We start from the raw sequence: 26,304 nt of genomic DNA on the forward strand, positions 1-26,304 counted from the left end.
GCAATTCTGTTGCTCAAACACACGTTATTAGAGTCCTGGGAACTCACTTGAGACACTGGTAGGAAAGACTGGGACTGTCCAAATCAACCCGGGACATTTGGGCCCTTTGGGTTAGAGTTCGGGTTATCATTATACATGGGGAGGAGGATTAAGGGTTAGCAGTTAGGATTAGGTGCTGGGGTTAAGGGCTATAATTAAGTGTGATGGTTTAATGGTTTGGGTCAAATACCTTTCCACTCTCAAGTTCAATATTTGATGTGTTGTGATTGGATTGGAGTTAGTGAGACTCTTGGGTCCTATCCCAAGGGGCAGTTTGCCACGATGACTCATAATTCTGATGCTGGGATGCTTGATACCCCACTGGAAACATGGAAACCCTAGTGCTCAGAGGGTGAAGGTGGGGAGGTTAGGGTAAGAGCTGGGGTTATGGTTAGGGGTATAATTGGTCGTTAGTACTTGTATCACAGTGTCTAGAAAACCCAATCTAGGATCAGGGACCCATCGCGCCAGGAGCTTTACAGAGACATAAGGGTGAGGACTTTACTGATCCCAGGACCATTGCAGCATAAGAAATCTAAAGGTTGGGGGGATCAGGTTGGGATGTTAGGGGTTGGGTTTGACGAGAGGGTCAGAGTTGGGGTCAGAGTTAGGGAGTAGGGGCTAGAGAGCCGGGGTTCAGGATGAGGATAGGACTATAGGGAAAGGGCGAGAATTAGGGTGTTGGGGTTAAGGAGTTGGTGCATCTTTTGGGGGTTCGGACACTGGGGTTAGGATCCTGGTTAGGGAGTTAGGTCAGAGTTGGGGGTCTAAGTAGTTGGGTTTAAGGTTGGTTTAGGGTGATAGTTCTGTGGTTAGGGTAAAAAAGCTTCCCTCCCCCAAACTCTGTAGTTGACTAGTTATCATGACTTCTAGCTCACAAGCTTTCTAGCCAGATTCCCACACAAGCAGTTACTGGGGTCTGCATCTCCAGTGGGCTTTAGCCGGAGACGTCAGAGCTCGTCCCCCCTGGAAAGGAAGCCCAACGCGTCACCAGCTGAATGCGCCGCAAAAACGGAGCCAGCTCAACTGAAAGGCCAAATTAGGAGCCTGAACTCTGAGCTGTTGCCCGAACAGGGGCTGCCAGTTACGTCCAGCCCCAGGCAGCCAAGCTGACATCTAGCTGTGCTGGGAACTCCCCACGCTCGGCCCTCAGCATGGAGCATGAGCACAGAGCTGGTGGAGGGAGGCTGGGACGGCTCAGAGAGACGTGTTCCTGCACTCGGTGAGTTGAGGGTTTTACCTCTGACAAGGGACATGCAAAGGGAAATTTATGCCTCAGTTTAGAAAGTTTTTGGTAGCAAATATTTGCGACTGGGCTAAAGAGAGGAGACAACAAAAGTCCCTTAGAAACAATTCAGCTGTTCCCCCAAACCTCTAGTTTCAGCCCCCCCAACCCTGAGCACCCCATGTCTGCTTATGTCCCTAAGTCCTGACCCCCAGCCTCCTGCTAGCCCAGCCCTGTCCCCCACAACTCTGCCAGTGCCCCTCACTCCTGACCTGCAGCCTCCTGCTAGCCCAGCCCTGGGCTCCCCCAGACCTGCCAGTGCCTCTCACTCCCAACCCACAGCCCCTGCTAGCCCCGCTCTGCCCCACTGCCCTGCCAGTGCTCCTCACTCCCGACCCGCAGCATCCTGATATCTCAGCACTGCCCCCCCAGCTCTGCTGGTGCCCCCTCACTCCTGACCTGCAGCCCCCTGCTAGCCCAGCCCTGGGATCTCCCTACAGCTCTGCGGGTGCCCCTCACTCCTGACCCATATCCCCTGCTAGCCCAGCACTAGGCTCCCCCACCCAGCTCTGCCAGTGACCCTCAATGATGACCTGAAGCCCCCTGATATCTCAGCCCTGTCCCCCCCGGCCTTGCTGGTGCCCCTCACTTCCGGCCCACAGCACTGTGCGAGCCAGGCCCTGGCTCCCTCACAGCTCTGCGGGTGCCCCTCCCTCCAGACCCGCAGGTCCTGCTAACCCAGCCCTGGGCTCGCTCCCTACAGTTCTTTCAAAACTGTTATCCCAGCTTATAGGTGGAGTGTGAGATAAGCACCTCTGTTCCCCTGTCTCTGTGGGGGGCGGGGGGCACAGCGCTGCCTATGTTACCCATCCCGACCTCCCCAGCATATCCAGGCTCTGCAGGGGAGCCATGTTCTGCACCCTGCTCTGGTTTTGGGTCCACACAGGGGGCGTACCCCACTGCCCTTCATAGGTGGGACCAGAGCACAACAGTCCTGGATCCCTGACCCACTGTTTTAACCTCTGAAAACCCGCCCCCCTCCCAGAACTGGGGAGAGAACCCAGGCATCTTGCTCCCCTCTCTAGCACACTCTGCCCCCAATTATTTATCTCTGATAGGGTTAAAACACCCTCTGCACTCATGTGAGAAGCCAATAGCAGCCACTTTCCTGTTTTTACTCACCATGTTGGGTCGTGGTCCGGCACTGTAGACCGGGGGGTTCTGTCCGGGAGTCCAGCTCTGCTCTGTGGCTGTCGTGTAGCTCTTCTGAGGTATCTTTGCCTGTCAGACATCCCCTCTCCTCCCTACCAGATGGTAGTCAAGATAATTATAGATTGAGAACAATAGATGACGCCCACTGGGGAGCTTTCACTGTTACAGCTGGTGAGAAGGTGTGAAAATTGGACAGGCGGGGAAGCCGAGGGGGCTAAAACCGGGGTGAAAAAACAACCTCAGTGTGACTTTCACTTCTGTAATCTTCCCCTTTTCAGCCCATGTTGTTTGTTTGTTTTGTTGGTCGGTTTTGCCCAGAGATTCGGTCACGAAGGCCCCAAAGCTCAGAAAAGATTGAGGCCTCCTGGGGGCTCTTTTTGAGAACCTGCTGTGCGGAAGGGTGAAGAAGGAGACTTTACGGCTGTCCTGGAACTGGGGATAGAATCCAGGAATCCTGACTCTCAACCACGCAGGATGGATAGATTGATAGTGGGTGTGTACGGGGATAGATAGATGTCCTGTACCTAGGTGCGCACAAACATCATGTCTCCTTCTAGCCATCTTTTAATTCTTTTAACATCTCCTGGCAGTTTGTCTTTATTATTTGTCTTTATTGTCTCTTCTGGTTCTTGCTCCTGTGAAGGTGGTGAGAAGTAGTTGGGTGGTTCCTCGCACCATGACTGGTGGTGGAATGTCCACTGCAATTTGACCTGTTTAGAACTCATCAATTTTGGAGTGAAGTTTCAGGGCAGAAGAAGGGATCACCATGATTGGCACGTCTCCCGGCGATCCCTGGCCCAAGCCCCAACCTTCTGGTCGAGCAGAGCCGTTAGACAGAGAGGCCAAAGCTGGCTTTAAGGACTTCGTGTCATGGAGAGTCCACCAGAATCCAGAAATAAGGACTGCAACCCCCAAAATACTGTAAAATTGGGAAAGCCAGCTGGGAGTGAAGATTTCGTCCTCAGTGAATTGCCCCTGGACCTGTCAGTGTCCCGGAGAGGCAGATTGTAGCACCCAGAATCCGAGGTGTATTGTTTGAAAGATCTGTTTGCACAGAAGGGCAGGGACCGGAGGAGAAAGCGCGCGTGTTGAGTTATCTCATCCATCCATGACTCTTGGAGGGCTCTTCCCTAGCTTTAACGAATGGTCTTGTCATCAAACAGAGGAAGGGACTTAGGGAGCTGGCTTTGGTTCCCAGATCTCCCACAGACTCACCCTGTCACCTTGGGGAAGCCACGTCATCTCTCCAGGCCTCAGTTTCCCCATCTGTTCAACAACAGTACTGATGCTCGCTTCATACTGGAGAGATGAGGAGGGCTGGACTCACATTGTGAGGCGTGTGGGGAATATTTCTGCCTTCCAAAGGATCAGAGTCTCCTCTTAGCATCACTTGCACAAAACCAGAGCTAGTCCTCTGGAGTTGCTCCAGGTTTACACTGGAACAGCCAAGGTCAGAATCCCATTTCTCGTGTTTTTCGTCCATCGCTCCGACACCACTTCACAATGGAAAGTTAAAGGGCGAGAGAAGGTCTGCGACAGGCCCACGGTCCCACAGCAGCTGGGAATAGAACCTCAGAGTCCTGACTCCTTTCCCAGTGAATTGGCCACTGGGCCAGGCAGCCATCAGGCCACAGAGGGAGGTGGATGGACGGATGTAGGTTGATCAGTGGCCGGTTTTCAGAGTTTCCCCTTTTGATGGTTTCTCTCATATTCTCTTTCTTTTTCCAGCGACCCGCACAGCCCCCTCCGTTTTCCCCCTGGTTCCCTGCTGCAGCAAGACTGGCAATGTGCCCCCGGACACCAGCTTGGCCTGCCTCGTAACTGGCTATTTGCCATCATCAGTGGACATCAAGTGGAATTCTGGCCAAGTGACCAAGGGGGTCAAAACTTTCCCAGAGGTGACGATGAGCAATGGGCTCCACACCCAGAGTAGCCTGCTGATCCCCTCCGACAGTTCCCGGCAGGGCGATCCCTACCAGTGCGACGTGACGCATCAAGGCACAGGGAAGACAGTGTCCGGGAAGTTCCCTCAGGAATGTAAGACATGCGGCGGGGGGAGGAGGGGGCAGCCAGGCTGAGATTTTCAAAGCACCTAGAGGGTCTGGGAGCCAGTTAATCTTAATCCACATCCCGTAGGTACCTTTGGAAAAATCTCACCCTGCAAGAGTGGGGAAAGTTTGGCCCCATGTTGAAACACACTGAGCCCCGGTGCTTTGTCATTGCAGAACTCCCGCCCCCAGCGCCCCTCTCCGTGGGCCCCTTAATGAGGCAAACCTCAGGGTGAAATGCACCCCTGGGCAGAGACCTATGTTCCACGAAGGGGGAGATTTTTCAGCCCTGCCTAAAATATTTAGGTACCCATTTCCCATGGGAACGTGGCACGTAAATCCCTCAGGCACCTTGGGAAATCTTAGACACGCAGCTGGTCTGAAATGGCACCGAAGCCTCATGCTGCCCTTCTGTACAGGGGAAATCTTCGGCTCACTGCCTTACTACCTCACCCTCACCCAAACCCAAACCCAGACCCAGACTCCTCCCACTGGGGGGGTAGAACAAAGCCCATTCGCTGCTTCAGTCCAAAGGCCAGGTTTGTTCACACACAAGGACTCAAAGCAAAACCAGTGGAACTCAGAGCACAGGCTCCCAGCCACCCGGGGTCCCCCCAGCGTTCAGCCGGCTGGATGGGGAGCACACGCCCCCTTTCCCACTAGGTCCCCTTTCCCGCATGGTTCCTAGCCCTCCTGCCTGGTCCGCATCTAGAGATTTCCCCCTCAGGTGCTTTCCTCAGCACTGAGCCAGAAGCTTTCCCTTATATAGACTGCAGCAAGCAGCCCCATGAATCTCCAATTCCCAGCAACCACTGGCCCTAACGGGGCTACACCCCCTTACAAGCTAGCACTCGCTTACACCTCTTTGTCATGGAGCTGTGTGTGTTTCTTGCTCTCCGGCTGTTCTCGGGCATCTTTTGAAATGGATACAACCCCAGAGCAGCAAACCTAGGCATTCTGGGGTCAGAACTTCAACGGGTGTAAATCGACTGATCTCCATGGAAGTCAGTGGCCCTGTGTCGACTTACATCAGCTGAGCATTTGACCCTTTTTCCATACTCAGACACAGTCAGTCCTCTCCCAGGTTTTCTTCTGATGCCATGTCATGCTCTGCAGTGCCACACTCCCCCTTAAACAGGGGACATTAATTGAGGAAAAGAACTTCAAAGAAACAAAGCTCAAGTTCCAGCTTTGTCCCTGCTGTTTACCAGGGAGAACATACTCCATGCAGCATGTGCAGAAAAGCAGCATGTGCAGAAAGAATGCACGGAGGCATTCATTATTTGCCTAAATGGTTTAAGGGCCCTGTTCCCATTTGTTTTAATCCCTTACATGGCTGTAAAGTTAATCCCTAGAGGCTGAATAAAGTATGCAGTGTAAACACAGCACAAGAAGGTGGGGGTTTTGCCAGTGCTGGGAGGACTGTAGAGTTAGCACTCTCTCGGGAAGGGGAGTGGGGATCTACAGAGAGTGACACTGGACTGTGTTTTCCTTTGTCATAAATATAAAGGGAAGGGTAAACCCCTTTAAAATCCCTCCTGGCCAGAGGAAAAATCCTCTCATCTGTAAAGGGTTAAGAAGCTAAAGGTAACCTCGCTGGCACCTGACCAAAATGACCAATGAGGACACAAGATACTTTCAAAAGCTGGGGGGAGGGAGAGAAACAAAGAGTCTGTGTCTGTCTGTATGCTGCTTTTGCTGGGGACAGAACAGGAATGGAGTCTTAGAACTTTTAGTAAGTAATCTAGCTAGGTATGTGTTAGATTATGATTTCTTTAAATGGCTGAGAAAAGAACTGTGCTGAACAGAATGACTATTCCTGTCCGTGTGTCTTTTTTGTATCCTAAGGTTTTGCCGAGAGGGATTCTCTATGTTTTGAATCTAATTACCCTGTAAGGTATCCTGATTTTACAGAGGTGATTCCTTTACTTCTATTAAACATCTCCTTGTAAGAAAACGGAATGTTTTTTCATTGTTCTAAGATCGAAGGGTTTGGGTCTGTGGTCACCTATGTAAATTGGTGAGGATTTTACCAAACCTTCCCCAGGAGGTGTGGTGCAAGGGTTGGGAGGATTTTGGGGGGAAAGACGTGTCCAAACTACGTTTCCCAGTAAACCCACTTAAAGTTTGGTGGTGGCAGTGGAAATCCAGCATCAAAGGATAAAATTAATTTGTACCTTGGGGAAGTTTTTACCTAAGCTGGTGAAAGTAAGCTTAGGAGGTTTTCATGCAGGTCCCCACATCTGTACCCTGGAGTTCAGAGTGGGGAAGGAACCTTGTCATCCCCTCTGTCTGCCCTCAGCATATGGTTTGACAGTGCCACCCCAGGTTTACCTCCTGGTCCCCACCTGTGAGGACAGCGCCACAGAGAGCCAGGTGGAGCTGGTTTGCCTCCTCCTGAGCTTCAGACCCGGGAAAGCTGACATGAAATGGCTGGTGAATGGAAAGGAGAGGAGCCCCCCCACCCCGGCCTTTTCCTCTGCAATGGGCACAGATGGCTTCTACATGGGGCAGAGCTGCATGACCATCACCAGGCAGAGCTGGGAGATGGGGGACATCTTCACCTGTCAAGTGACCCACCCAGAAGTGGGAACAGAGCTCTCCATGCACAATGCCAGCAAGTGCTGGGGTGAGGGGCTACGCCCGTGCATGGTGGGGTGGAGAGTTACTCAGAAACCAGCCCTGCCTAAGGGTAGGTGGGACTGCACCTAGACACTAGTGTGATGGGAGACATAGGAGTACCATAGAGAAATTGATACTGTAAGTGGATGGGAAGAGAAAGAGATATAATGGGGGGATGGATGGATGGGATGGATAGTACCAGTGTTCTGATGGAGGTGGATGGATAGATTAGATTAGATTTCGATAGTCTTTTTCTGCCTTTCCACATTATTTATGCTGGTCATTGACCTCTCTTTGCATTTCTCAGCCAGCCTCAGAAGTTCACTTGACCCAACCATCTACTTAACCAAACCCTCCTATGAAGACGTCATCAAAATTCTGGTCATGTTACCTGTCTAGTTTTGGGTTATGACTTAGCAGCCAGCAGAATCGCATGGAAAGTGGATGGGGAAGTCAGCTGTGCGGCGAAGACAGAAACTCTCAAGAAGAACAGCAACGGGACCACCAGCCTGGTCAGTTCTCACCCTGTGTCACTGGCCCAATGGGGACAAGGCACCATATTTACCTGCAAAGTGACCACACTCTGTTCTGAAGAACTAACCCAGGACATAACCATGAGCAATACAGGTCAGTAGCCTTGGCATCTCAAAGGAAAAGGCAAACTCCAGTCATTATTAATTGGGATTAGAGGGTGAAACTCACCCCGCACAAGTCCTAGGCAGCCTCTAAGTCCCAGTTAACCCCCCGAGAAGTAGGACTTTAGCGGAGCCCAGGCCCTCAGCAGAGGGGTGTATTGCAGGTATAATTATTATTTCTCCTATGAATCTTTCATTCTCTATCTCTCATTAATTTCCACTTGCACAGTTTCCCCAGTATTCCCTGCTTTATCATTAATTTCCTGATTCTCCAAGAATTTCACTCCCTCTGCTCCCTGGGATCCAGCGATGTGGCCTGTTATGGACTCTGGTCTGATGTGCATATGTACTTCTTACCTCTGGAAATCAGGCTGGTGCTTGTCGCTGGCATCTGGTCTTTCAGGGATATTTCTGATGAGAATCTCTAAGTCTCCAGTGGAGTTAGGTGCCCAAATCCCATTGAAATACCCAAGGTGTCCAAGTCCCTTAGCCAGCCTTTGAAAAATCTCAGTTGTGTTTAATTTTGCTGTGAGTGTTTGAAGGAGGGAAGAGGCTCCATCTGAGTGAGCAAATGGGTTGGTGACCCAATGTCATGATGATGCATGGTGGAGACTTGGGGTGAAGAGGAGATAGTGTGGTTCAAGGTTTGGGGTGAGGGTTCAGATTTGAGACACAGGACTCGCTCAAAGCCCCCTGCCCATCTGCGTTACTGTAAAACCAAGCTGAGGATAACAATTAGGATGATGATCTCGAAGGGGATGAAGATGATGTCGATAACAATGAAGAAGGAAATGAAGATGCTGAAGGAGAAAAAAAGAAAGAATGTTAGAATGCTGGAGAAGATGAAGATAAGGAGGAAGGAAGGGAGGTGAAGAAGATGAATATGGTGATGGAGATGAAGATGATGATATTAAGTTGTTGCCATTGAAGGTTGAGGATCTGGAAGTTCACTGTGCATTCTGCGGGGAAGGCTTTGGAGTTCAGTTGAGTCTTTGGGTGAAGATCCAGGCTTTTTGAGTTTCAAGGGAGATGATGCTCAAGGGTTGGGTTTTTATTTTGCCTGGTCTAGCTTCACACGTACCCTGAACAACTGCCCTTCCTGTCCCCTTCACACAGAGATAGCTGGTGGATCTAAGTCCTTAACTTAGACAGACAAACCAAGTCTTATTCTTTTCTTGCCCCTCTTCCTTTTCATTTAGGCATCCGTGAGAAGGCAGGTATTAATTTGGGGATATCCACACATGTATTTATCCCGTCCAGCCAATGGCATAAACAACCGAATGACTCCATGTGAGCCCTGGTGGGGGGAGGCGGGGTGGCAATGAAGGCATTATAATGGAGAAAGAAATCTGTCTTTGGTGAAACCAAGATTTATTGCAACCTGAGCTGGGTGGGAACCTCCGCTCCACTCCAGTGCAGGAGATTACCCTGTATTCCCAAGGCATTATCCAATCCGAAATGCCCCAATTAATGGGGATCCCACCCCACCCCTGGAGGAGATGATTCTGCAGCTTCATAGACCCCATCACCACTAACGGAAATGCAGGAAAACTGTCCTAACTGCAAGAGGGAATTTAAAGAAGGGTGCAGAATGTAATCTCATTGGGCTGTGATTTGGCCAAGACATTGGGATGGACACTCTTGATCTTGGGGAAAGTTCACAGAGGACTTTCATGGCAGGGAGGTGGTTCACTGAAAAATTTCTTTCCTTCTTAACCATGGATCCCCCTGGGAGTTGTTTGCTCCACATTTGGACATGGATTCCCAAGGTGGCTGTTTCAGAATTTTGTCCTTATTGTCCCTTTTTATTCCTCAAATTTGTTGCTGGCACATTAGGAAAGTCTTCATGGATCTGCAGCCATGACAGGCACCCAATTAAAATCTGTTCTGAAGGAAAAGATGTGTTGGGGTGGGGCAGATTCCATATCGGATTCAGAAGCCCATGAATTCATTCAAACAAAGGAGAGAAACCTCTCAGCTCCATTGCCCCACAGTGGGGCTTGGACGTTCACTTTAGAAACTAATCTCATGAGCGACACCATGCATATCCTTCACACAACATTCAAGAGAGGACATTGTCCCTGGGTGCCAGGGCTCCCATGAGTCTGGGTTTCCCTGCTGAGATTTCTAAAGTGATTCGAGGTCTCCCCTCCTCCATCGGCTTGCAGTGGGAGTTGGGGGACTCATGTCTTGAGGGACCTCAGCAGAACACAGGTGTGAAATATAAATGGCCCTTCTCCCTGTGCAGAGGGTAGGGTTTAGGGAACACAAGTTCTGTCCTGAGCTGTGGGTGCAGTGTGGGGTCTAGTGGTTAGAGCAGGAGGATCTGGGTGCCAGTCATGACCATGGGCAGGTCATTTGTCCTGTGTACCAGCTGCCATCTCTGGGAAAGGGGAATAAATGCATTGAGCTCAGGTGGGTCATCAAGCTCATGAATTTCTGGCTGGAAGGACCCAGAGTTGAGCAACCATGGCAGGTCTGTCCCTGGCCATGTTTTCCTCAATGGGGCTTTCTCCCAACAAAGCCGGAGACCTTCAGATTTGCTCCTGGCACCGAGAGACCCAAATAAGCATAATTGGACCCAGGAATCCCAATCTCTCTGTTGGTTGGAAAATCTCAGCCATTTTCCCCGCTGCTCCATAAGATGAGGGTCCTGCCCCTTCTACCAGGGCCCCGAGTGCCCTATTTCCACCTCCAATGACCCTCAGCCCCTTTCCCAAACAGCCCCTGGGCTTTGCGCCCCTGAGAGAGAGGCACTCAGTTACCACCTCGTGCCTGTTGAAATATTTGCTCAGCCCAGCCCTCAATGCTGCCTCCTGCCCCCCACCAGGTGTCAGCAACTGTAATCGACACCCTCTGGAGGTCTCTCTCCTTCCCCCTTCCTTGGAGAAGCTCTACATAGGGCAGAACGCCACCATCAGTTGTTTGGTGAGTGGCATGGAAACCCCTGGCAGCCTGGAGGTCTCCTGGAACCGGGGTAGTGGGGGCCCGTTGGCCGTGGTCTCCAGGGAGGCAGTGCTGCAGGAAGATGGCACCTACAGTGCAACCAGCATCCTGCGGGTGTGCGTGGAGGAGTGGCAGGCGGGGGAGGAGTTCACCTGCACCGTGAAGCACCAAGACATCCCGTCGGCCATTGTCAAGAGCATCCGCAAGAGTCACAGTAAGAGCTCAGCCTTTCCCCTGTAGGGGGCGCCAGCTGCCATCCGGCTGCAGGCTTGGGAGAGTGGCTGGCTCAGGATGTGGGGAATGGGACACGGGACCTTCTGTCTTTAGCTGTGATCCGGCTTGAGGTCTTTGGGACTGGGTGTCGCAAATTTGTGGTTGGGATGAAACGGGCAAATTTATGAGACAGAAGGGGACAGAGTCAGGACTCCTGGGTTCTTTTTCTTTCTCTGGGAGGGGAGTGGGATGTCGTGGGTTAGAATAGGGAGACTGGAAGCCATGAGTCTTGAGTTCTAGCCACTTTTCAGGGAAGGCATTTGGATCTGGTGGGTTAGTGTGGGCCGAACTCCTAGATTGTATCCATGGGTCTGGGTGGGGAGTGGGGGGTCTCGTGGGATATAGCAGGGTGATGAGGGTGGGGGGTGGTAGCCAGGACTCCTGGGTCCCAATCCTTTGCATTAACCCTTTGCTGTTTCTCATGGCAGTGGTTTCCCTCCGGGCCCCTTCTGTCTACATCTCCCCTCCTCACGCTGAGGAGCTGGCTCTCCGGGAATCGGCCACCATCACCTGCCTGGCCTCCGGCTTCCAGCCCAGAGCCATCTTGGTGACACGGACCCAACAGGAGCAGCCTGTTCCCCAGGAAGCCTACACCAACATCGGCCCCGTCCGGGAGGCTGGGAAGGAGGAGCGCTACTTCATCTACAGCAAAGCCTTGGAAACAAGCTGGGAGAACTGGAGGTCCTGGTGATGTCAAGGAACTATGACGTGATCGAAATAACAGAGACTTGGTGGGATAACTCACATGACTGGAGTACTGTCATGGATGGTTATAAACTGTTCAGGAAGGACAGGCAGGGCAGAAAAGGTGGGGGAGTAGCATTGTATGTAAGGGAGCAGTATGACTGCTCAGAGCTCCGGTACGAAACTGCAGAAAAACCTGAGTGTCTCTGGATTAAGTTTAGAAGTGTGTGCAACAAGAGTGATGTAGTGGTAGGAGTCTGCTATAGACCACCGGACCAGGGGGATGAGGTAGATGAGGCTTTCTTCCGGCAGCTCACGGAAGCTACTAGATCGCATGCCCTGATTCTCATGGGTGACTTTAATTTTCCTGATATCTGCTGGGAGAGCAATACAGCGGTGCATAGACAATCCAGGAAGGTTTTGGAAAGCGTAGGGGACAATTTCCTGGCGCAAGTGCTAGAGGAGCCAACTAGGGGGGGCGCTTTTCTTGACCTGCTGCTCACAAACCGGGTAGAATTAGTGGGGGAAGCAAAAGTGGATGGGAATCTGGGAGGCAGTGACCATGAGTTGGTTGAGTTCAGGATCCTGACACAGGGCAGAAAGGTAAGCAGCAGGATACGGACCCTGGACTTCAGGAAAGCAGACTTCGACTCCCTCAGGGAACGGATGGCCAGGATCCCCTGGGGGACTAACTTGAAGGGGAAAGGAGTCCAGGAGAGCTGGCTGTATTTCAAGGAATCCCTGTTGAGGTTACAGGGACAAACCATCCCAATGAGTCGAAAGAATAGTAAATATGGCAGGCGACCAGCTTGGCTTAATGGTGAAATCCTAGCAGATCTTAAACATAAAAAAGAAGCTTACAAGAAGTGGAAGGTTGGACATATGACCAGGGAAGAGTATAAAAATATTGCTCGGGCATGTAGGAATGATATCAGGAGGGCCAAATCGCACCTGGAGAGGTGGTTAGGGACTATTTAGAAAAGCTGGACGTGCACAAGTCCATGGGGCCGGACAAGTTGCATCCGAGAGTGCTAAAGGAACTGGCGGCTGTGATTGCAGAGCCATTGGCCATTATCTTTGAAAACTCGTGGCGAACGGGGGAAGTCCCGGATGACTGGAAAAAGGCTAATGTAGTGCCTATCTTTAAAAAAGGGAAGAAGGAGGATCCTGGGAACTACAGGCCAGTCAGCCTCACCTCAGTCCCTGGAAAAATCATGGAGCAGGTCCTCAAAGAATCAATCCTGAAGCACTTGCATGAGAGGAAAGTGATCAGGAACAGCCAGCATGGATTCACCAAGGGAAGGTCATGCCTGACTAATCTAATCGCCTTTTATGATGAGATTACTGGTTCTGTGGATGAAGGGAAAGCAGTGGATGTATTGTTTCTTGACTTTAGCAAAGCTTTTGACACGGTCTCCCACAGTATTCTTGTCAGCAAGTTAAGGAAGTATGGGCTGGATGAATGCACTATAAGGTGGGTAGAAAGTTGGCTAGATTGTCGGGCTCAACGAGAAGTGATCAATGGCTCCATTTCTACTTGGCAGCCGGTATCAAGTGGAGTGCCCCAAGGGTCGGTCCTGGGGCCGGTTTTGTTCAATATCTTCATAAATGATCTGGAGGATGGTGTGGATTGCACTCTCAGCAAATTTGCGGATGATACTAAACTGGGAGGAGTGGTAGATACGCTGGAGGGGAGGGATAGGATACAGAAGGACCTAGACAAATTGGAGGATTGGGCCAAAAGAAATCTGATGAGGTTCAATAAGGATAAGTGCAGGGTCCTGCACTTAGGACGGAAGAACCCAATGCACAGCTACAGACTAGGGACCGAATGGCTAGGCAGCAGTTCTGCGGAAAAGGACCTAGGGGTGACTGTGGACGAGAAGCTGGATATGAGTCAGCAGTGTGCCCTTGTTGCCAAGAAGGCCAATGGCATTTTGGGATGTATAAGTAGGGGCATAGCGAGCAGATCGAGGGACGTGATCGTTCCCCTCTATTCGACATTGGTGAGGCCTCAGCTGGAGTACTGTGTCCAGTTTTGGGCCCCACACTTCAAGAAGGATGTGGATAAATTGGAGAGAGTCCAGCGAAGGGCAACAAAAATGATTAGGGGACTGGAACACATGAGTTATGAGGAGAGGCTGAGGGAGCTGGGATTGTTTAGCCTGCAGAAGAGAAGAATGAGGGGGGATTTGATAGCTGCTTTCAACTACCTGAGAGGTGGTTCCAGAGAGGATGGTTCTAGACTATTCTCAGTGGTGGAAGAGGACAGGACAAGGAGTAATGGTCTCAAGTTGCAGTGGGGGAGGTTTAGGTTGGATATTAGGAAAAACTTTTTCATTAGGAGGGTGGTGAAACACTGGAATGCGTTGCCTAGGGAGGTGGTGGAATCTCCTTCCTTAGAAGTTTTTAAGGTCAGGCTTGACAAAGCCCTGGCTGGGATGATTTAATTGGGGATGGGTCCTGCTTTTGAGCAGGGGGTTGGACTAAATGACCTCCTGAGGTCCCTTCCAACCCTGATATTCTATGATTCTAACTCAATGTCTTGGCATCTGAATGGGGACAGGGGGACACGTACGCCTGCGTGGTGGGGCACGAGGGTCTGCCCATGACCTTTGTCCAGCGGAGCATGGACAAAGCCTCCGGTAAACCCACCACCGTCAATATCTCTGTGATCTTGTCCGATACTGACGTCACCTGCTACTGAGGAGCAGAGCCGCGTGGGCTCCTCATGGCATATCTGAGATGGCCAGGGAACCTCGTGGGCTCTGGGATTCCTCTTAGCCTGTGTGTAAAGCTGTGGGAGCTCTGGTGTACAGAGCGTGGCTGTGTGTGGAATATGCCCAAATTAAAATGCAGCATGCCAGAGTTTGTGATGAAGGGTGTGTCTTCTGGCGGAGACTGTCTCTGTGTCTCATCCACGCTTCCTTCCCCAATATCTAGATCTATCCCCCCACCTTTCTTTCTTTCTTTCTTTCTCTTTAGCCATCCTCTTTTCCTTATGGATTGTCTACGTCAATTCATCCTTCCACAGGATTTATCCATCCATCCTACCCTCTGCAGTACCTGTCTCGTTGATTGCACAATATCTGTCCATCCATGCATGCAAAATTATGCAATCTCCTCTCTGCATCCATCCATCCATCCTCATGGTCATGTTTCCACCTGCCCATCCCTCTGCAGGGAGTTGCTATCCATCCATTATTATTCATGATATTGCAGCTCCTAGATCTCCTGACTGATGTCAGGGCCCCATTGGATGGGTCCGGTATGAACACACACACAGCAAACGTCCTGGAAGCAAGGAGCTGATATTTTGGCAGAAAAGGATTAAAATTGTTAAGCTAAAATGGAACGAGACACCCAACTCCCATTCAATTGTGAGTTTATTTCACTGGCACCTAATTTCCTAAGAGTCCTTTAAAGTCCCCAGCCCAGGTGGCTTGTCTCGGGTCATACTGCAGGTCAGTGGGAGAGGTGGGAATAGAGCCCTGATCCCCCATCTCCAAGACTTGTTTCGTAACTATTGCACCTGTCTCACAATGTAGCCCTAGCCACTCCGGCATGAGAAGCCTTAGGAGATGTGTCCTCACTTGACCACATAAGGTTAGAGGCAGAGCGCCCAGGAATTTGGTGTTATGTCTTCAGGGAGATAGGCAGGAGGGTGAGACTGAGTTAGGAGCCTTCATTCCTCCCAGCTCTGTCCCTGGATGTATAAACATGGGGGTGGTGTGCAGGGGAAGTGATTTCACCTCTGTGTACGGGGTTAGGGAGACCGATACTGGAATACAGCACTCAGTTCTGGAGTCAACACAGAGTGACAGTCAGAAAAGGTAACAAATGGTAGGAACCATTAGGAAAGGGACAGATATTAAGACGGTAAATCTCATAATGCCACTGTATAAATTCATGGTATGTCCACAGCTTGAATACTGCATGCAATTCTGGTCGCCCCATCTCAAGAAAGATGTATTAGAAATGGAGAAGGTACAGAGAAAAGGGACAACATTGATCACGGGGATGGAACAGGTTCCGACTGAGGAGAGATTAGACAGGCTGGGACTTTTCATCTTAGAAAAGACATGACTAAGGGGGATATGACAGAGGTCTATAAAATCATGGCGGGTGTGGAGAAAGTAAATCAGGAAGTATTATTTTCCCCTTCACATAATACAAGAACCTGGGGTCACCCAATGAAATTAAATGGCAGCTGGTTTCAAACAAACACAAGAAAGAACTTCTTCACACAACAGAGTCAACGTGTGGAAGTAGTTGTCAGGGGATGTTGTGATGGCCCAAAGTATAAGTGGGTTCAGAGAAGAATTAGATAAGTTCCTGGAGGATAAGTCTGTTAAAGGGCACTCATGAACACAGAGCGGTGTGGCCTAGTGCCCATGGTGAATATATCAGTCCTCAAGTGCAGGACTTTGTTTTCTTGGGGCTAGAGTCAATATGGCAGCCCTTGAGTGTAGGGGAGTGTGGCCTAGCAGCCAGAGTGAATAGAGAGGACCTCAAATGCAGGGCAGTGTGGTAATGGCCAAACCCAGGGGCTGTCACCGGAGGGGATGAGGCAAGGGCAGTGGGACACGGGCTCACCTGAGCGCTCATCTAGTCCCGGCCCCTGCACTCACGGCAGGACTAAGTATTATCTAGACCGCCCATGACAGGTGTTTGTCTAACCTGCTCTTCAACATCTCCAGTGATGGAGATTCCACAACCGCGCTAGTCAATTTATGCCAGTGCTTCACCACCCTGACAGGAAGTTTTTTCTAGTGTCCAACCGACCCCTCTCTTGCTGCAATTTAAGCCCATTGCTAATTGTCCTACCCTATGAGGTTAAGGAGAGCAATTTTTCTCCCTCCTCCTTGTAAGAACCTTTTATGTTCTTGAAAGCTGTTGTCATGTCCCCTCTCAACCTTCTCTTTTCCAGCCTCAACAATCCCAATTTTTAATCCTCCCTGAAAGCTCATGTTTTCTAATCATTTGTGTTGCTCTTCTGTGACTGTCTCCAATTTGTCCACATCTTTCCTGAAATGTGGCACCCAGAACCGGACACAATACTCCAGTTGAGGCCTAATCAGCACGGAGTAGAGCGGAAGATTGTTCCTTCCCAAGTGGAGTACTTTGCATTTGTACTTATTGAATTTCATCCTTTTTACTTCAGACCATTTCTCCACTTTGTCCAGATCATTCATAGTCAAGTTGCAGTGGGGGAGGTTTCGATTGGATATTAGGAAAAACTTTTTCACTAAGAGGGTGGTGAAACACTGGAATGAGTTACCTAGGGAGGTGGTAGAATCTCCTTCCTTAGAGGTTTTTAAGGTCAGGCTTGACAAAGCCCTGGCTGGGATGATTTAACTGGGAATTGGTCCTGCTTTGAGCAGGGGGTTGGACTAGATGACCTTCTGGGGTCCCTTCCAACCCTGATATTCTATGATTCTATGATTTTGAATTTTAATCCTAACCTCCAAAGCACTTGCAACCCCTCCCACTTGGTATCATCCACAAACTTTATACGTGTGTTCTCTATGCCATTATCTAAATCATTGATGAAGATATTGAAGAGAACTGGTCCCAGAACTGATCCCTGTGGGACCCCACTCATTATTCCCTTCCATCATGACTGTGAACCACTGATAACTACTCTCTGGGAATGGTTTTCCAACCAGTTATACACCCACCTCATAGTAGTTCCATCTAGTCTGCATTTACCTAGTTTGTTTATGAGAAGGTCACATGAGACTGTATCAAAAGCCTTCCTAAAGTCAAGATATACCATGTCTATCGCTTCTGCCCTATCCACAAGGCTTGTTCCCCTGTCAAAAAAAGCTATCAGGTTGGTTTGACACGATTTGTTCTTGACAAATCCACGCTGTTACTTATCACCTTGTTTTCTTCTACATGTTTGCAAATTGATTGCTTAATTATTTGCTCCATTATCTTTCCGGGTACAGAAGTTAAGTTGATTGGTCTGTAATTCCCCAGGTTGTCCTTATTTCCATTTTTATAGATGGGCACTAGATTTGCCCTTTTCCAGTCTTCTGCAATCTCCTCCAACTTCCATGACTTTTGAAAGATAATCGCTAATGGCTCAGATATCCCCTCAGTCAGTTCCTCGAGTATTCTAGGATGTGTTTCATCCGGCCCTGGTGACTTGAAGACATCTAACATGGCTAAGTAATTTTTAACTTGTTCTTTCCCTATTTTAGCCTCTGATCCTACCTCATTTTCACCGGCATTCACTACATTAGACGTCCAATTGCCACCAACCTTGTTGGTGAAAACGGAAACACAGAGGTCATTAAGCACCTCTGCCATTTCCGCATTGTCTGTTATCGTTTTCCTCCCCTGATTGCAACATGCTGACCTTAGACGGGTGGGAGATACCACTCCCTCCCCCTCCCTGGGTCACTTGCTACCGGGCTTCCTGAAGCTGCAGTCCATATCACGTTGGGGTCTGCGAGCTCCTCGGAGCAGGTATTTCCCTGTGACTCCGACTCCAGCTGGTCAGCTGAAGGCAAGAGGTCCCAGGTCTGTCTCAAGATGTCCACCTTCCACAGGCAAGGGCTGTAATGGCTCCTGGGTTGGAGCCTCGACCAAATGTCCTTCCTCCTTGGCGGTCAGTGCAGAGTGAGCTGGCCTGCTCTTCTTCCTACCAGCACAGCATTTGGAGCTTGCTTAGCATGGTGTGAGGTGAAGGACTTCCTCCACCCCTAGGGTGTGATTAACCCTTTCCTGGCTAGTGCGGGTATGCACACCCTGCCACCAGCACAAGATCTGGAAGGGAAGCATTGGAATGAACTGGCATTGGCTGGGAAGATGCCGCTGTTGGATGGGTGCGCATGGCCCTATTGAGCTATGCATTGGCAGGTCTCAGCCCAGCTCTGTTGCTGGCCTGGGGAGGGGAATCGCATGCGCGGGGTGGCTGGGGCGTGTAAAGGAGCCAAAGGGCGTGAAATTTAATGGAAGTTGGGGCTGAAATCCCTGAGGTTGCTGTGAGAATTGCAGCCTGTGACGGGGGGTCTCCCCCTGCAGCCTGCCCGGTCTCCCCTGGCCTCTCTCCTGCCCAGAGCCCAGATCAGACCTCCCCGCTGTGCCCACTCAGCTCCCTGGGTTAACGAAGAGGCCTCTCTAATTGGCACGTTTGTCTCATCCCCAGCTCCTCACTGCCTAGTGGAGGACCACGGCATCTCTGTTGAAGGAGAAGAGGAGGAATCTGACTGCCTCTGGACACCTGTTGCCTTCATAAATATAAAGGGAAGGGTAAACCCCTTTAAAATCCCTCCTGGCTACAGGAAAAATCCTCTCACCTGTAAAGGGTTAAGAAGCTAAAGGTAACCTCGCTGGCACCTGACCAAAATGACCAATGATGAGACCAGATACTTTCAAAAGCTGGGAGGAGGGAGAAAAACAAAGGGTCTGTGTCTGTCTGTCTGATGCTTTTGCCGGGGACAGAACAGGAAAGTCTTAGAACTTAGTAAGTTATCTAGCTAGGTATATGTTAGATTATGATTTCTTTAAATGGCTGAGAAAATAGCTGTGCTGAATAGAATGAATATTCCTGTTTGTGTGTCTTTCTGTAACTTAAGGTTTTGCCGAGAGGGATTCTCTATGTTTTGAATCTAATTACCCTGTAAGGTATTCACCATCCTGATTTTACAGAGGTGATTCTTTTCTTTTTACTTCTATTAAAATTCTTCTTGTAAGGAAACTGATTGCTTTTTCATTGTTCTAAGATCCAAGGGTTTGGGTCTGTGGTCACCTATGCAAATTGTTGAGACTTTTTACCAAACCTTCCCCAGGAAGTGGGGTGCAAGGGGTGGGAGGATTTTGGGGGGAAATATGTTTCCAAACTATGTTTTTTCTGGAACCCAGATAAAGTTTGGTGGTGTCAGTGGAAGTCCAAGGGCAAAGGGTAAAATAGTTTGTACCTTGGGGAAGTTTTAACCTAAGCTGGTAAAAGTAAGCTTTGGAGGTTTTCATGGAGGTCCCCACATCTGTACCCTAGAGTTCAGAGTGGGGAAGGAACCTTGACATGGTGGAAGAGCGGTGGGATTAAGGCAGAGTAGTTAACCTCCTGCAGGGAAATTCTCAAGTTTTCACAGACCTAAGAGCAACTAGAGGGGATTTCTACCTATTTGTCTGAATACAAAAGTGTTAGTTTTTGGGTTTTTTAGGATTTTTATTTTTTTTTTTTTTGGACAAGGAGCAGATTTGAAAAGGAAATTTTTTCCTTTGGGCTGCTAGAAAGCAGGTATCCAACTGGAAATCATTGGAAGCAAGTGTTGAATCTCCAGTAAATTTGCCCTTCCTAATGCAAATGGAACAATTCTTAGAGGGTGTTCCTGAGGAAATAGAAAGATACATCCTAGATGGGCAGCCCAAAAAGATACATCCTAGATGGGCAGCCCAAAACTGTAATCGAGGCAGGAGAGATTGGAGCCAGATGGGTGTTGGTGGCAGAGAAGAAAACTGGTCGCAGTTGGAGTGGAGACCAGAAGGGACAACCCAAGACCACACCCTATTACCGGGGGCCACCCAAGGCCCCACCTACCTCCCAAAGAACCCTCCAGACACCTTATCGTCCCACCTCCCCGTTCTCCAGCAACCCGCCTCGCCCCAGTGACCCGTCAGCTGGACGATGTTTTAAATGTAACGAGCTGGGGCATGTAAAAGCCAACTGCCCCAAGAACCCCAACAGATTACAGTTCATTGCACCGGAATCACACCAGAGATCTGCAGGCCCAGATACCTCCCAGATACCCTTGGAGCGGAGGGAAACTGTGAGTGTGGGCAGGAAGAAGGTCACCGCGTGGAGGGACACCGGAGCACAAGTATCAGCTATCCATGCTTCCTTAGTGGACCCCAATTTAATCAACGCAGAGATTTAAGTGACGATTCAACCCTTCAAGTCCAACTCTTTCAATTTGCCTACAGCCAAGTTGCCTGTCCAGTACAAAGGCTGGTCAGGAACGTGGACTTTTGCAGTCTATGATGATTATCCCATCCCCATGCTGTTGGGGGAAGACTTGGCCAATCATGTGAAGCGGGCCAAGAGGGTGGGAATGGTCACCCGCAGCCAGGCTAAACAAGCCATGAGGCCTAGCTCTGTTCCAGAAACTTCTATCAGGACCCAGTCAGAGGTGATGGAACCGGGACCCCAGGCCAATGTCTGCAACAGCAGTAGTGGATCCAGTCCCAGAGACCCAGACGGAACCAGTCCCAGAACTGGAACCAGCGGAACAACCAGCACCGGACCCATTGCTAGCACTGAATCCAGTACTTGCAACCCCAACACCAGAGGGCCCCACCGAACCTGAACCGGCAGCAGCCGATAACCCTACACCAGAGGCTCAGCCGGAGCCTGAATCCCAACATAGTACACCAGCGGAGAGCGGTTCACAGTCAACAGAAACAGCTCCATCCCCTATATCGCTTCCAGAGGGACCAAGCCTAGGTCCACAATCCCATGAGGAACTGATGTCTCCAGCATCAAGGGAACAGTTCCAGACCGAACAGGAAGCAGATGAAAGCCTCCAGAGAGCTTGGACGGTGGCACGGAGCAACCCACCGCCTCTCAGCTCTTCTAATCGATCCAGGTTTGTTGTAGAAAGAGGACTTTTATAGAAGGAAACTCTTTCTGGTGGACACCAGGAAGACTGGCATCCTCAGAGACAGTTGGTAGTTCCAACTAAATACCAGGCCAAGCTCTTGAGCTTAGCCCACGATCATCCTAGTGGCCATGCTGGGGTGAACAGGACCAAAGACCGTTTTGGGGGGTCATTCCACTGGGAGGAAATGGGCAAGGATGTTTCTACCTATGTCTGGTCTTGTGAAGTATGCCAAAGAGTGGGAAAACCCCAAGACCAGGTCAAAGCCACTCTCCATCATTGAAGTTCCATTTCAGTGAGTAGCTGTGGATATTCTGGGTCCTTTTCTGAAAAAGACACCCAGAGGAAAGCAGTACATACTGACTTTCACGGATTTTGCCACCCGATGGCCGGAAGCAGTAGCTCTAAGCAACACCAGGGCTAAAAGTGTGAGCCAGGACTAGTAGACATTTTTGCCAGGGTAGGTTGTCCCTCCGACATCCTCACAGATGCAGGGACTAATTTCCTGGCAGGAATTATGGAAAACCTCTGGGAAGCTCATGGGGTAAATCACTTGGTAGCTACTCCTTACCACCATCAAACAAATGGCATGGCGGAGAAGTTTAATGGAACTTTGAGGGCCATGATATGTAAATTTGTAAATGAGCACTCCAATGATTGAGACCTAGTGTTGCAGCAGTTGCTCTTTGCCTACAGAGCTGTACCACATCCCCGTTTAGGGTTTTCCCCATTTGAACTTGTATATGGCCATGAGGTTAAGGGGCCATTACAGTTGGTGAAGCAGCAATGGGAGGGATTTACACCTTCTCCAGGAACTAACATTCTGGACTTTGTAACCAACCTACAAAACACCCTCTGAACCTCTTTAGCCCTTGCTAAAGAAAACTTACAGAATTCTCAAAAAGAGCAAAAAGCCTGGTATGATAAACATGCCAGAGAGCGTTCCTTCAAAGTAGGGGACTAGGTCATGGTCTTAAAGGTGCTCCAGGCCCATAAAATGGAAGCATCGTGGGAAGGGCCATTCACAGTCCAGGAGCGCCTGGGAGCTGTTAATTATCTCATAATTAACACCTCCAACCTCCCACCTCCAACCGAAAGCCTAAGGTGTACCATATTAATTCTCTAGAGGCCTTTTATTCCAGTGAATTAAAGGTTTGTCAGTTTACAGCCCAGGGAGGAGACGACGCTGAGTGGCCTGAAGGTGTCTACTACGAAGGGAAAAGTGCTGATGATGTGGAAGAGGTGAACCTCTCCCTGACCTTTGGGTGTATGCAGCGACAGCAGATCGAGGAGCTGTGCACTAGCTATGCGCCGACGTTCTCAGCCACCCCAGGACTGACTGAATGGGCATACCACTCCACTGACACAGGTAATACTCACCCAATTAAAGTCCAACCTTACCGGGTGTCTCCTCAAGCTAAAACTGCTTGAGGAGACTGGGAGATCCAGGATATGTTACAGATGGGTATAATCTGCCCCTCTGGCAGTGCACGGGCATCTCCAGTGGTTCTAGTTCCCAAACCAGATGGGGAGATACGTTTTTGCGTGGACTACCGTAAGCTAAATGCTGTAACTCGCCCAGACAACTATCCAATGCCACGCACAGATGAACTATTAGAGAAACTGGGACGGGCCCAGTTCATCTCTACCTTGGACTTAACCAAGGGGTACTGGCAGGTACCGCTAGATGAATCCGCCAAGAAAAGGTCAGCCTTCACCATACATCTCGGGCTGTATGAATTTAATGTCCTCCCTTTCGGGCTGCGAAATGCACCCGCCACCTTCCAAAGACTTGTAGATGGTCTCCTAGCGGGATTAGGAGAATATGCAATCTTGAGGGATTCTCTGTGTTTTGAATCTGATTACCCTGTAAGGTATTTACCATCCTGATTTTACAGAGGTGACTCTTTTTTTCCCTTCTATTAAAAGCCTTCTTCTAAGGAAACTGATTGCTTTTTCATTGTTCTAAGATCCAAGGGTTTGGGTCTGTGGTCACCTATGCAAATTGGTGAGGATTTTTATCAAACTTCCCCAGGAAGTGGGGTGCAAGGGTTGGGAGGATTTTGGGGGGAAAGACGTTTCCAAACTACGTTTTTTCAGGAACCCAGATAAAGTTTGGTGGTGTCAGTGGAAGTCCAAGGGCAAAGGGTAAAATAGTTTGTACCTTGGGGAAGTTTTAACCTAAGCTGGTAAAAGTAAGTTTAGGAGGTTTTCATGCAGGTCCCCACATCTGTACCCTAGAGTTCAGAGTGGGGAAGGAACCTTGACAGCTCTCTTCCTGCTCAGCCTGTTGTACAGCGCCGGCATCATGCTGCTTAAGGTAACAGCAACAGCATGGTCCTGTTTTACTGCTTAGAGCAACAACCAGTGCTCAAGAATCGATCCCATGCCATCAGCATGCAGCCAGCCGCCAGCCGCGGGAACTACTTAGTCACCCACATTCAGTGATGAAATTCAATAAGGACAATGCCAGGTACTCCACTTAGGAAGGAACAATCAGTTGCACACACACAAATGGGAAATGACGGCCTAGTGAGGAGTACTGCCGAAAGGGATCTGGGGGTAGTAGGGGATCACAAGCTAAATATGAGTCAACAATGTAATACTATCGGGGAAAAAAATGAATTCTGGGATGTATTAGCAGGAATATTGTAAGGAAGATATGAGAAGTAATTCGTCTGCTCTACTCCGTACTGATACGGCCTCATCTGGAGTCTTGTGTCCAGTTCTGGGGACCATATTTCAGGAAAGAAGTGGAAAATTTGGAGAAAGGCCTTAGGAGAGCAACAAAAATCATTCAAGGGCTAGAAAACATGAGCTGTGAGGGAAGATTGAAAGAACTGGAGAAGAGAAGACTGGGGTGGCCTGGGCGGGGGAATGAGATTATAACATTTTTCAAATCTACAAAAGGTTGTTCTAAAAAGGAGGGTGAAAAATTGTTCTCGTTAACCTCGGAGGCTAGGACAAGAAGCGATGGGCGATAATTGCAGCAAGGGTGGTTTAGGTTGGACATTGGAAAAACCTTCCTTACTGTCAGGCTGGGTAAATACTGGAACAAATTGCCCAGGGAGGTTGTGGATCCTCCATTGTTGGAGGTTTTTAGGAGCAGGTTAGACAAATACCTGTCAGGGATGGACTAGTTATGACTTAGTCCTGCCTCAGGGCAGGAGAGGGGACTAGGTGAGCTGTGGAGGTCTCTCCCTGTCCCACAGCTCTATGATGTTACGGTTGTCAGAGGCTAACACCAAAGTCAGGAGTTAGAGCCCAGCTTTAGGAACAGGTTACCTGGAGAGAAGAAAGCCTGGGTGCAGGACAGCAGCTGGGCTGGACCCAGAAGGGAAGAAGGCAGGAGCCGGGCTGGAACAAGCAGTCACAGCTGCTATTGCAGCCCTGGGGAAATTCATTGGGCAGCTGCTTAACTTCTGCTGGGCTCATGAACCGGGCTGCTGACTCTGCCAAGCAATCAGGGCGGAGCCAATCAGGCAGCCGGCTCCAGGCCAGGTGCGCACGTCAGGTTGCCTGGGACTCGCTCTGCTGCCAGCCCTGATTCCTGACAGTGACCAACGATCAGTGAGAGAGAATCAGGAACGATTACTTATTAATAATCCACCACCCGTCATCACTAATTAATGAGCTCCCATCAAGGTTAATGCGGCAGTGATCAATAAATGAGTATCAACAGTCTATTATCAATTCCAATTGTTTATCACTGAGAAATCAATAATCATGGATTGGCTATCCCTGGTCAGTACGGAGTGATCTGTACTTAATGCTGAATAGCCATTAATCTGCAATTAATTATCAATAATCAACACTCACAGATCAGTAATTAATGTTAAAGAATCGAGGATCAAGCATCAATAAGCTGCTAATAATTATCAATTGATAAGAATCACTTGTCAATAATGAGGAATTAATGATCAATGACCAAAAATGAATGATCCCTAATTAAGAAGCAAGAGGAAATGTTCCAAGAGCAAGGCTCAATGAGGGTCAATCAATAAGCACTCAGCCGTGATCACTAAGGATCAGTGGTCAGGCCCAGAAGCACAAAGGGCCAGAGGTGCCCGTGAAGCCGGTTCTGTGCCGGGCCGCGTTGCAATGGGGCTGGTACCAGAAGCAGGGAGAATCGGCGGAGGCAGCTGCGGCTCCCCAGGGACTTGATGTGCGGCACCCGCTGGGCAGTGGCCGTTCCCTGAGGCGGTTTGACAAGGCTGGTGTCTCTGTCTGGAAGATGAGCTCCAGCTCAACCCAGACATCCTGGCAGGATGCAGGCGTGGCTGGGCGAGGCTAGATGGTCCCAAGGGTCCCTTCTGGCCTTGCTCTCCCAGCCGAGGATGCTGCCCGTGAGCGGCACCGGCTGAACCCCTCTGCTCTCTGTGTCCCACAGGTGCGGTGAGTGCCCGGCTCCGGGCTCCTAGGAGGGGACAGCACTGCTTCGTCCTCTTCATTCCCTCCCTCCATCTTCAGCCCTCCCGGGCTCCGGCCCCCTCTCCGGACACAGGGAGGGACCATGTTCCACGGCAGCGCGGAGGGCGCGACAACGGCCGCTGAAGGGTCTGAGCTCTGCAGAACGCAGAGCAGGGAGGGCAGAGTCCTTCCCCGGACGTCCCCGTGGGGCAGACCACGCTGGAGCTTGAGCTCAGCCCCGTGCCCCTCAATCCTCCACCCCCATCCCACGGCAGGGACTGGATTTCCTTGTGTGTCTGTGTGTGCAGGGCTGTAGTGTCCTGAGGTCTGGTCAACGTGGACTGTGGCGAGGGAGAAGAGTCTCATTTGATCCACCGTTTAACTTGCAACTTACACAGGAATTGTGTGTTTGATCGAAAATAAAATAAAGCTGCATTTCAGGGTGGTTTGGGGGATTTAACCAAGGAGAACGGTACCCACTGTATGTCCCAGCCCACCGGTGTCTATCTACCCATCCGTCCATTCTCAGACATACACATCTTTCTTTCTTTCTTTCTTTCTTTCTTTCTTTCTTTCTTTCTTTTCTTTCTTTCTTCCTG

The 26,304-nt window shown here is 50.0% G+C and overlaps 1 gene segment (V, D, J or C); it reads left to right on the forward strand.

The window, feature by feature from the left end:
- The first annotated feature begins 1,200 nt into the window (after window positions 1-1,200).
- On the forward strand, window positions 1,201-25,849 carry LOC311529933 (Ig mu chain C region secreted form-like). The segment is given in 6 exons: window positions 1,201-1,261; window positions 4,205-4,513; window positions 6,827-7,153; window positions 10,612-10,941; window positions 11,429-11,647; window positions 25,686-25,849.
- Window positions 25,850-26,304: the final 455 nt, after the last annotated feature.

The sequence above is a fragment of the Lepidochelys olivacea genome (genome assembly GCF_965140295.1).
Source record: "Lepidochelys olivacea isolate rLepOli2 genome assembly, chromosome: 13".
NCBI classification, from domain to species: domain Eukaryota; kingdom Metazoa; phylum Chordata; order Testudines; family Cheloniidae; genus Lepidochelys; species Lepidochelys olivacea.